Below are 13,346 nucleotides of genomic sequence, written 5' to 3'. Positions count from 1 at the left end.
TCAAATCATTAAACTACTACTTCTTCACTCAGATCCTGAACACCGCTGCCACACTGTAGTAGAGGATATGTCGAATACTCTGATCTATTTACATGGCTGACGTGCACACTGCCATTCACAATGCATGTTAGGACCATGGCTGCCAGATCTTAGACATATCGATCCTTAAAAATAGTTTAATGACCCCTGCTAAACATTTGCCACCTTGACAGTGGCAGCGCAAAGAGTGTTACACCTCATTTCTTAAACTTCCAAGCATGTGCTAGGTTTGCATTTATACGACTGCACTATCAAGAACTGAAATATAAGTATGCATGCTCAGAGTTTTTCAATGACGCCTCAAACTCACAAGCAAGAGTGTTGTTTGCAGCACTGGGACTTTCTTTTATTTCATGTGAGGCTGTTAATCTGCAAACAAGCATTCTTACAACTAAAGCACTATCAGTTACTTTCGCCATAAAACATATTACAGGCACAAGCATTCATAAAGCTCTATTACTACACACTGACTGCTTTAGCACAGTGAAAGTAGTGGAAACATACAAAATCCAGAAAAACATGGTACTAAGCTAGTTGCACAAGTATCTGTGCATGGCTTAATAGTGTTTGGTGCCTGCTCGCCGAAGCTTACAATGAAATGAGCTTGCGGCACAGGAAGATTCTGAGCCCTGGGGGCCCAGGCATCCACTTAGAATGTAGGCATTTTTAGCGCTCATAGTATGCAGTGAGATGCCCCCTTCTCTTCTGCATATGTTGATGAACCCCCCCCCCCCCCCGTGAAGGCTGCCCAGGTTCCACTTCTGGCTTGCGGATCAGGAAGCGGCATCCATCACCAGTAGCGCACCCAGGATCTCTGCCAGGGGGGGTTAAATTCTTGTGGAGGGGGGAGGGGGGGGGGAAGCAAGCACTTTGCATAATATGCAATTTGCTTGCTTTAACGAGAGGAATCCAACAACAAATAAAATGCCTAATAATTACAATAATATAATGACACCAAGGTTGATGACGATGTTGATTTCTTCAGCGTTTTTCTCAAATTAACTTAAGCGTGAATGATTAAATACAAGACAGTGATAGAGTGTTTTTGTTAATCAGGAAAATTCCACCTCAAGTCACCTCCTGAATTGTAATGACAATGTCAACACAGCACTGAAGGTACATGTTGGACTGGTGGGGCTGGACGCGCGGGGGGGGGGGGGGGGTTTAACTCGGTCTCAGGGGAGGGGGTTACAACACCCGAACTCCCCCCCCCCCCAGTGGTGCACCACTGTCAATCACTTATAGAGGCCATGAAAGTGGAGCTCCTGTTTCATTCCTGGACCTAAAGCTATTCTTGTGTAGTATGATCAGAAGCTATTGGCAAGATACATGGAATATAAAAAAGTCAGTAATGAATTACACTTAGGACAGAATCACTGAAAGGTGGGCAAGTTGGTGCAGATTTATAGCAATGCCTTGGCAGCACGATGCAACACAGGTGAAAGAAAGGTGCAGAAAATAAACAGATGGACCGTATACACAAGACATTCCTGTATTGAAGGAAAACGCTCGTATATATGTATATATTGACACGTATACATGTTTATGTTTCACCGGTGGCCGCTTTCCACCGGCTAACAAATGTTAAACGTTATCACTCGGCGCAGGACGCGCCTGTATCGGAAGTTTCTAGAACGTTATCGATGCTTCTTTCCATTGCCCGTTTTCACCGACGCTTATGTTATCTGATTGCATGACTGACGCGAATTGTCTAGAACTTTCTGGAAGACACGCGGGCATCAGGGATTAATGTAGAACCTTCGATTACTCAGGTATAAAAGCCGACGCGTTTCACCGCTGATCAGATTTTCGACGATCGCCGACTGTGTTCGCCGCTATCGTTGTGCTTTAAGTGTACCTTGCTTTTGTGGGCACAGGTTCGCCCAATAAACAACCAATTTCGTCGTACACAGTTTTACGACTGTTTTCTGCAGCGTCACTACTACGTGACATCTGGTGGAGGTGCTAGTGCGTTCATGCATGCAGCGAACGCCCCCGCAAAGCCGCGATCTAAGCCCGAAACCGGAGGACAACGCCAACGTCACCAAGGACCAGCGAGCTAGCCGTAGGCTGCAAGGACTTCTGCCGGAGTACGGACTTCTTCCCGAGAAGACCACAGCGATCAAGGCCAAGTCAACGACCCCAATGGCAGCCCCAGCGTCCCCCATCCTGCTGCAACAACCTCGGGAGCCCCCGACCTTCCGTGGATCATCGGCTGAAGACCCTGAAACCTGGCTGGAGACATACGAGCGGACCGCGACGTTCAACAAATGGAGCGACGACGACAAGCTGCGCCATGTCTATTTTTCGTTGGATGACGCTGCTCGGACCTGGTTTGAGAACAGAGAGACCACCCTGGTTACGTGGGACCTTTTTCGTGAAAACTTCGTGAGGACCTTCTTCACGAGTGTCGTACGAAAGGAGAGGGCAGATGTTCTCTTAGAAACCAGAGTGCAATTGCCGAACGAAAACATCGCGATCTTCACGGAGGAGATGACTCGCCTCTTCCGCCACGCCGACCCCGACATGTCTGAAGAAAAGAAAGTTCGGTTCTTGATGCGGGGTGTCAAAGACCAACTATTCGCCGGATTGATGCGCAACCCGCCCAAGACTGTCGCCGAATTTCTTACCGAGGCTACAACGATCGAGAAGACGCTAGAAATGCGCGTCAGGGAATACAACCGCCGTTCCCTGACCAGCTACGCCGACTCTCAAGCGCTAGGCGCCGACGACCTGCGCGAGACCATCAGAGCGGTCGTTCGCGAGGAGCTGCATAAGCTCTTTCCCAGGTCGCAGCCTCACGTGGCATCTATCGCCGACGTCGTCAAAGACGAAGTTCAGCGCTCACTTGGAGTTCCCGATGTGCAGCCACAATCGCCGCAACCCCAGCCGGAAGCGCTGACCTACGCCGCCGTCGCCCGTCGTCAAGGCCCCTCTTCGCGCTCGCGCTAGGACCCCGTAACGCCGCAGTTCCGTCGTCCACCGCCGCCGCCGCTAGCACGCCCGCCCGTCGCCCAGCGCAGCTACCAGAGGAAGACGGACATTTGGCGCGCCCCCGACCACCACCCGCTCTGCTATCACTGCGGGGAAGCCGGCCATGTCTACCGCCGATGCCCATACCGCGAGATGGGCCTACGAGGGTACCCCTTCAACGCGCCGCGTCCCGATCGAGGTGAACGACCGCGCGACATCGCCGACTACCTCGCCGGAGCCCAGTGGCAACCACGACGATCCTCACGCTCGCCGTCACCAGGCCGCTACATCTCGCCGCATCGCCGTCAGTACAACGGTCCCACCCGGGGCCGATCTCCCAGCCCTTACCCGGGAAACTAAAGGCAGCAACCGATGGAGGCGCGGTTGCTCTACGACGCAATGCCGAAGATGTTCCGACGCCGCCGACGACGACGATTCGCGATTCATCACGACGAGATATCAGCACGCCGCCTAGCAACAGCCTTGAAAACACTTCGCCGCCGAAAGAAGACCTTCCGACGCGACGTAGCAGCAGCAGAGCAAGCCGACGCAGCCGTGATCCGACGCGACGAATTAACCGCAACGCCAGACGTGCTCATCGATGGCCATAACGTCACCGCTCTCGTCGACACTGGAGCCGACTATTCCGTCTTCAGTGGCCCGTTCGCCGCCAAGTTGAAGAAGGTGAAAACAGCCTGGCAAGGACCCGATATCCGGACAGCGGGAGGCCACCTAATAACGCCGACTGGAATCTGCACAGCGCGAGTCACGGTAAACAACCGCACTTACCCGGCGAGCTTCGTAATCCTGCAGCACTGCTCCAGGGATGTCATCCTAGGCATGGACTTTCTAAATCAACACGGTGCAGTCATCGACTTAAGGTCCAAGTCGATAACGCTTTCAACGCACAACGCGATACCACCGGATACAAGCATAAGTTACCATGCCTTGAATGTGCTTGAAGAACAAGTCACCGTTCCGCCTCGCTCCAGCGTAATGATTTCCGTCGGTACCGAAGTGCCTGCAGACATGGAGGGCGTCATCGAGGGCGATCATCACTTACTGCTCGACCGTGAAATTTGCGTCGCTAGAGGCATAGCTGAGCTACGTGCAGGGAAAGCAAGGGTGATGCTCACTAACTTCAGCCCCGAATACAAGCACATTAACAAAGGCACCACGGTCGCCTACATCGACGAAATAGTACAAGCCAGCAGTGCTTTCGCCTTCACGGATTCCAGTGCACCTGCAACGACGACTATAGTACCTGAACCAACTTTCGACGTCAATCAGAACCTTCCCAGGCACAAGAAAGAACAACTAAAGGCTCTGCTCCTGCAATACGAGGACTGCTTCTCGTCGTCGTCAAAAGTTCGACAAACCCCTGTCGCCAAGCACCGCATCATAACCGACGAAAATGTCCGGCCACTCCGTCAGAGCCCGTACCGAGTTTCGGCGCGCGAACGCGAGGCCATAAGGCAACAAGTCGACGAAATGCTACGCGACGACATCATCCAGCCGTCCAAGCGTCCGTGGGCGTCCCCCGTGGTGTTAGTGAAGAAGAAGGATGGAACCCTACGTTTCTGCGTCGATTATCGTCGCCTCAACAAAATCACGAAGAAGGACGTATACCCCCTCCCACAGATTGACGACGCCTTGGATCGACTCTACAACGCAAAGTATTTTTCATCGATGGACCTCAAAACCGGCTACTGGCAAATCGAAGTCGACGAGAGGGACCGGGAGAAAACTGCCTTTATAACACCTGACGGACTGTTCGAGTTCAAGGTCATGCCGTTTGGTCTTTGCTCGGCGCCTGCCACTTTCCAACGTGTCATGGATACAGTACAGGCAGGCTTGAAGTGGCAGACTTGCCTCGTCTATTTCGACGACGTCGTTGTGTTTGCCTCAAGCTTCGAGGAACACCTCCGGCGCCTTGAAACAGTTCTTCAAGCAATCAAGACCTCCGGACTCACGTTGAAGCCAGAATAGTGCCGCTTCGCATATGAGGAGCTCTTGTTTTTGGGCCACGTCATCAACAAGTCTGGAGTGCGCCCCGACCCTCAGAAAACTGCGGCCATCTCTAACTTTCCTCCGCCCGCTGACAAGAAGGCAGTGCGTAGATTTCTTGGACTGTGCGCCTATTACAGGCGCTTCGTCAAGAATTTTTCACAGATCGCTTAGCCACTGACGTACCTCACGAAGGCCGACGTCGAGTTCAAGTGGGAGACGCCGCAAGTCGAAGCACTTGAAGAACTGAAGCGACGCCTGCAATCGCCGCCAATACTTGCGAATTTCGACGAAAATGCCGATACCGAAGTCCACACCGACGCAAGCAGCGTAGGACTCGGCGCCGTGCTTGTGCAGAGGACTGACGGACTAGAAAGGGTTGTAAGTTACGCTAGCCGGTCGCTATCAAAGGCGGAAGCAAATTATTCCACAACAGAAAAGGAGTGCCTCGCCATCATCTGGGCTACATCAAAGTTTCGCCCCTACCTCTATGGCAGGCCCTTTAATGTGGTGAGTGACCACCACGCCTTGTGTTGGCTAGCTAACTTGAAGGATCCTTCAGGTCGCCTCGCACGATGGAGCCTGAGACTTCAAGCATTCGACATCACCGTCGTTTACAAATCCGGGCGAAAGCACGCTGACGCCGATTGTTTGTCTCGTGCCCCCGTCGAACCACCGCCACAAGACGACCAGGATGACGACACTTTTTTGGGACCCATCAGTGCCGACGAATTCGCCGAACAACAGCGAGCCGATGCGGAACTAAGGAGCCTTGTAGACTACCTGGAAGGCAAGACCGTCATTGTGCCGAAGGCGTTCAGGCGAGGATTGGCGTCGTTCTTCTTGCAAAACGACATTCTCCTAAAGAAGAACTTCTCGCCTCTCCGAGCCAACTACCTCCTCGTGGTACCCTCAGCATTGCGTCCAGAGGTTCTGCAAGCTCTCCATGACGACCCAACGGCTGGACATCTCGGTTTTTCCCGCACTCTCGCGAGGATACAAGAAAAATACTACTGGCCTCGCCTCTCTGCTGACGTCGCCCATTACGTGAGGACATGCCGAGACTGTCAGCGACGCAAAACACCGCCGACAAGGCCAGCCGGGCTTCTACAGCCGATCGAGCCACCTCGCCGACCGTTCCAGCAGATCGGGATGGACTTACTGGTTCCTTTTCCGACGTCGACGTCCGGGAATAAATGGATCATCGTAGCTACGGACTACCTCACCCGCTACGCCGAAACAAAAGCCTTGCCCAAAGGCAGTGCCGCCGAAGTAGCCCGATTCTTCGTTGAGAACATCCTCCTGCGTCACGGTGCCCCGGAAGTTCTCATCACCGACAGAGGTACGGCCTTTACGGCAGAACTAACTCAAGCCATCCTGCGATACAGCCAGACAAGTCATCGCCGCACCACCGCCTACCACCCGCAGACGAATGGCCTCACCGAGCGCCTAAATAAGACCATCGCCGACATGCTGGCAATGTACGTAATGCAAGCCCGGAGACCGTGTTTGGGTCTGGACTCTGATACGCCGACGAGAACTTAGCGAGAAACTCTTACGTCGCTATTTCGGACCATATAAGATCATCCGACGTATTGGCGCACTGGACTATGAGGTCGTGCCAGACGGCATTTCGCAATCACAGCGGCGCCGCGCACGACCCGAAGTCATCCATGTGGTGCGTCTTAAGCCTTTCTACGCCCGCTGACGAACTTAGGTACTTTGTTACTTTTTTTTTTGTTTATTACGCGTGGTTTTGTTTTCGCTTTCACATTTGTAGCATCTGAACGATGCTTCTTAAGGGGAGGGTATTGACACGTATACATGTTTATCTTTCACCGGTGGCCGCTTTCCACCGGCTAGCAAATGTTAAACGTTATCGCTCGGCGCAGGACGCGCCTGTATCGGAAGTTTCTAGAACGTTATCGATGCTTCTTTCCATTGCCTGTTATCACCGACGCTTATGTTATCTGATTGCATGACTGACGCGAATTGTCTAGAACTTTCTGGAAGACACGCGGGCATCAGGGATTAATGTAGAACCTTCGATTACTCAGGTATAAAAGCCGACGCGTTTCGCCGCTGATCAGATTTTCGACGATCGCCGACTGTGTTCGCCGCTATCGTTGTGCTTTAAGTGTACCTTGCTTTTGTGGGCACAGGTTCGCCCAATAAACAACCAGTTTCGTCGTACACAGTTTTACGACTGTTTTCTTCAGCGTCACTACTACGTGACAATATATACATACACACACCGGATGTTTCACATTACGTTTTAAGGAATTCAAAAAGTCGCCTGTGGCAGGTAGCATAATTCTTATCGTTGAGTTGGGTTATTCGAAGAGGCAGACAGAATTAGTAGCACGAGAAATCAAAACACATATTCAACTAACAAAAATTCCCTAATTAATTTCTTACTTATACTTCCTTTACGACACATATTGCAATTTACAAATTGTTGCCGGTGAGCTTGTCAGGCGTATCTATTTGGAATGAATTTCCAGAATGGCACCAGTTTGTAGATAAGCGCCATCAAATTTCTGAAGCCCAATTCGGCTTCAGAAAGCTTAAATCTACCGAACATGCACTGTTGTAAGAAAATGAATTCATTTTATCCCAGTTTAAAGAAAGAAGACTTGTGCTTGGCGTCTATGTGGATTTTAGCAAAGCATTCGATAATATTCACCATTTAACACTTGAAAAACTTGATAGCTATGGCATTCAAGGTCATTGTTTAGCACTAATTAAATCTTACCTGGCAAGCAGACAGCAATTTGTTCAGATAGATATGCATTTCTCAAGTATGAAGCCTATTTCAAAAGGAGTTCTGCAGGGAAGTGTTTTGGGGCCCCTTCTTTTTAATGCTTATATCAATGATTTAATGAACATTTACCTACGCGTGAAATATGTCCTGTATGCTGATGACACCAGTATATTTGTTTCAGGAACAAACTGTACAGATAGAGAGTCTGAAACGAACCTCATATGCTCTCTAAGCTGAGGTACTGGTCAATAATGAAACAATTAGAAATAAATACAAAAAAACACAGCTGTGCTTTTTAGATCTAAAAATAAGCCAGTGAATTCAAATATTAACATTATGTATGGGGACAAAACAATAGAAATGGTTACTAGTATGAAAACTCTCGGCATAACGTTTTCGAGTAACATTGCTTTGGGTCGAGCATATTGACGCCCTTACAATCCAGTTATCTAGAGTCATTGGCTTGACGTGGAAATGTAAATCACTGTTGCCGTTTAAAGTTAAACTTCTAATTTATAATTCTCTTTTTTATTCATACCTCTATTATTGCTTATTGGTATGGGGTACAACTACTTTTGTTAATTTACATAAATTACTTGTCTTGCAAAAGAAGTTTGTTCAGCTGCTCTTTAATGTCCCCTACAACTCCCATACTATAAACTTATTTCTGGAAGCCAACATAATTTCAGCATGACCTGCCCAGCTCCATTTCTTGCGCTTAATGTCAACTAGAATATCGGCTATCTCTGTTTATTCTCTGATCCACACCACTCTCTTCCTGTCTCTTAACGTTAGTCCTAAGATTTTTCGTTCCATCGCTCTTTGTGCGGTCCTTAACTTGTTCTCGAGCTTCTTTGTTAACCTCCAAGTTCCTGCCCCTTATCAGAGAATAAACAGGGATAGCCAATATTCTAGTTGACATTAAGCGTAAGAAATGGAGCTGGGCAGGCCATGTAATGCGTAGGATGGATAACCGGTGGACAATTAGGGTTACAGAATGGATACCAAGAGAAGGGAAGCGCAGTCGAGGTCGGCAGATAACCAGATGGGTTGACGAAGTCAGGAAATTTGCAGGCGCAAGTTGGAATACGCTAGCGCAAGACAGGGGTAATTGGAGATCGCAGGGAGAGGCCTTCGTCCTGCAGTGGACATAAAATATAGGCTGATGATGATGACGATGATGCGTGTATGTGAGTACATGTGCGTATATATATATATATATATATATATATATATATATATAATGCACATGTGTATACATGTAAGAATTGTTGTTGCCGAATATTCTGTAAGGGGGCTGCGGGCCTCGTCAAGCTGCCTCTACTGCAGCAGCTTTTACTTGCAGCCTGCTCCACCAAGTTGATGGAAATAAAGTTATTATTATTTTAAACTCGCCGTGAAAATCCCTCTTGTTCCACTTATTTTTTTACCAAAATGCTGTTTCATACATTGAAGCACTAAAGTAACTGGAATGTCCATGTATTTCGTCCCACACTTTGGGAAATAATATCTCGAACCTTGTGTCATCCTGGTTATTCATTTCAAGTGGATGCGTCTTGCAATCTCACCAGCTACCTTTTGTAAATTGCAATATGTGTCGTAAAGTATTTAACTAAGAACTTCATTAGTCAATTGTTGTTAATTAGTTGACTATGTGTTTCAATTTCTCGTGCTACTAATTATGTCTGCCTCTTCGAATAACCCAGCTCAATGATAAGAATGATGCTACTTGCCACAGGTGATCTTTAAAAATTCCTTAAAACTTAATGTGGAACATCCGGTGTATATATATATATATATATATATATATATATATATATATATATATATGAACGAGAAGAAAGGGAACCGAGGGGCCCGATTTTTATTATTCATATCATAAGAAGCCAACAAACATTGACACCAAGGACAACAAAGGGGGAAATTACTTGTACTTACTAATTGAATTAAAGAAATGATAAATTAATGGATAATGAAAATGAATGAAAAAACAACTGCCCGCAGGTGGGGAACGAACCCACGTACGCGTGCGCATTACGCGTGCGATGCCGCGTAATGCGAAGACGTGGGTTCGTTCCCCACCTGCGGGCAGTTGTTTTTTCATTCATTTTCATTTTCCATTAATTTATCATTTCTTTAATTCAATTAGTAAGTACAAGTAATTTCCCCCTTTGTTGTCCTTGGTGTCAATGTTTGTTGGCTTCTTATGATATATATATATATATATATATATATACATACATATATATACATTGTCTTATGTATAAGACAATTCCTATAGGAGTTCCCTTTTCCTTGTCCTGAGGCAACAGTAAACAAGAAGAAAAACAAATTTAAAAAGTATATTCACAAAGCCACATGATAACAAAACAATGACAGATCATGGTAGAATAGACGTGTAAAAACCAAAGAAGGGACAAAAGTTAAAAAAGTAACAACCAATCATTTCAATCTCGCACACACGTCATCTAGATAATCACATTCCTTGGTCACCAAGGTTGCAGAATAAGCCTGACTAATACATTTGTTTATTTCGCTCTTTAATTTGTTACAATGACCGGTTTTAGGAATGAAAGAAGTCACAGAACCGTCTATAGCACGTTCGGTGTTTATTTGAACAGTAAAAGACTGAAGAAGAAGAAAGGCATGCGCCAGGAGTAGTAGTCTTCTTCATATAAATCTCCAACAACGGGAAAGCATAAGTGTGTGATTGAGCATGGGGTTACAGCCACTTGAGTGACAGTGACTGGCCAAATGTTAAGGTGGTTGAGCTGAAGAGAAGGAGTGGTGGTGCTCCTGTACTCTCATGTTAGACCTCACCACAAGATAACACGATCAGGCATACCACGTCTAGTTAGCAGCATACACACTTGGACACGTGTTTTGTTTGGCAACCATACTGTGCTTTTTTTACCTTTTACGCTTAGTGCAGCCTCATCCCATTGGAAAGCCAAGCAAGGTGACTGGAATTTGGAGTGCGTAGATTAAAAATAGGTGGCATGTACACATTCTTACCTTCTGATGAGCAGTGAGCCATTAACATATGCAACAAGTGTGGAGGGACTACCTGTTCTCCATGTGTTCATAGAAGGTCTATCCATAAAACAACATAACAACAATGTATTTTTTCTATTGCAGACATTATATTTTTGTTTTTATTTATTTATTTGACAAATACTGTCAGCCTTGCATAGGCTGTGACAGGAAGTGGGATATAAAGTGTACCTGTGTACACAACCCTTTTCCTCGGCGATAATCTACTTTTCAATAACAAAAGTGTCATGTACTTTTTTGAATGATGTAGGTATGCCAGATATATATAGTGTCTTCAAAGTCTTAAATCATAGCATTGCCTCCAGTTGGAGGCTTAAGCTGCAATGCTGCAGTGCACATGGAGCACTGGTTTCCAGACCCTTGTGTATAAGGGCTATGGCAAGGCCCAGAGTGCTTGGTAAAAGACCACACCAGTTCAAATGTTTTTTTCTCATCTCCTCATGCATTTTAGTAAACACAAACATCACTTATAAGATTGTAATTTTGTCAGTATATATCTTTTAGGCTCCTATACAGCTAGTAATTTTAGGCCTCTATACATGCAGCCAATATTTATTATTCACAGCAATCCATATTTAATAATTGTATGTATCATGAAACATTCATGGCACTCTTTTGACATTCCAGGCCCTTGTACTATTAAACATCAGAAATAATAAGCCTGATTTATTCACAACTCTTCAAAGCTGTGAAGTTCCATGGCTAGTTGTGTGATAGCCGAAAGGTCTTTCCTGAAACCATATGTTGTAAAGTAGAAGGAATGTTGTCAGTCAAAAGCTATGGAGAAGTATGTGAACGTAGCCTAATGTTTGAATAGTTTACTAGAAGAATACGCAAGAGATTTTTGGTGATTATTAAGGCAGCCCTGAGTTTCCTTTCTTTAGTGCTCAGGTACCACACGTGCCACCAGGCACATGGAGCTGAAGTCTTAGTAGCATGGAGATGTTGGACAATGACAATTTTAACTTCATCAGTATATGAGACAGGTTTGTGACCAAGATTTTCAAAGAAAGAAAAAACATTGTCTGCATTCCGGCATGCTTAGCTGCAAACAACGTCTAAAAGTGTAAACGTGGTACTGCCATGTCAGTTTACAGCACAGATGTTAGTGATGGCTAAGGCTTTACTATTAAAATAAAGCTTTACATGTTGCCTTAGATATCATATGCACCTTATAAGTATGCAGCACTTCCCTGCGAAAATTGTTTTAAGAAAGCAAGATACCTTCCGCCCATCAATTGAAGCAAAATAAGTAGCCTCAAGGCAGCTATTGTATGCTAAAATAGCTTCACTGATCAGGGAACACACTGGTTTACCCGCACAGGTACTAATGCAGCCTATACTTTCTAATAAAGCACACCCCATATAGCAGCTGACAACCTTGCCTAACTTCTTTCTATCTCATATCCCAATGACATCACATATGAACCTAGAATATTCTTACACTAAAAATGAGAGCTCAAAAGTACACGCCAGCCTGCCCATAGTTCCCTTGTCCTTATTTTTCTTCTTTTCTATGCTGTTTAGAATATTTGCCAACTTTCCTAGGTAATTTAGTGTGGCAGGATCTCATAGTCTGCATAATTAGTCTCTCAGTTTTACATTATGCATTTTCTTTGTGTCAAATGGACGGGTGTGCGCGGAAAAAGGAAAATAATTTTTAAGTTCCATATTTGTGTTAAGCTGGGCATGCAATTTAAGTATCTGGATTGAGATAAGGCAGGATTCAGTCCATTATTGCCCTCACTTCTCGGATGGTGACATCCAGTCTAGCCCATTGCTGAGCACACAGTCACTGAAACTGTGCTTGATAGGCGATACATATGGCCAAATGACAAATGTTTTGCGATTTGGTGTGTCACCTCAATCCTCAATGCGAACTCTAGCACTATTTGGCTCAATTCTGCATACTAAGTGCAGAATCAAGGCCGATGACGTCAAGACTGGCTTAGGCCAGCTCGAGCCTGAACCTGAATGATGTATTTCAAGGCTAAAGAGAGGTAACTTTTTTGTTTTTATTATGACTGATGGGCTGATTCCTAGCTCAAAGTCAATTTCAAAGACTGACCTTAGTTTTCCCTGTCTTAATTGTTAGTAACATGAATTTAGCAGGACTTTCCTATTGATAGTTGGGGACCAACAGTGTGTACATATTCAGTGAGTACAATAGAATTTTGTAGCTGTTTACATTGCATATCAAGATTCTCATACGTTGATCAGATTGTCATGTCATCAGCTTAGATCAAAAACTCGGTGCTTGTGATGTAGCCTCCATGCAGGACGAATGATGAACAGCAAGGGGGCAAGAACAGAGCCCTGTGGCGCACTGTGGTTTAAAGTACAGTTAGGATCCAATATGAAAACAATTCACAAGTGCAGAAATTGTTAACTCTCAGACACAAAAATATGTGTACCACTTTTGTTACCTGCTGTGGTAGACAAGTCTTCCATGTTTCAAAAATTACCTAGATTATGTTCCGCATTATTGTATGCATTAGTTGTATCAATT

This window comes from Dermacentor silvarum, chromosome 5 (assembly GCF_013339745.2).
Source record: "Dermacentor silvarum isolate Dsil-2018 chromosome 5, BIME_Dsil_1.4, whole genome shotgun sequence".
Classification (NCBI taxonomy): Eukaryota; Metazoa; Arthropoda; class Arachnida; order Ixodida; family Ixodidae; genus Dermacentor; species Dermacentor silvarum.
This window is presented reverse-complemented; position numbering follows the sequence as displayed.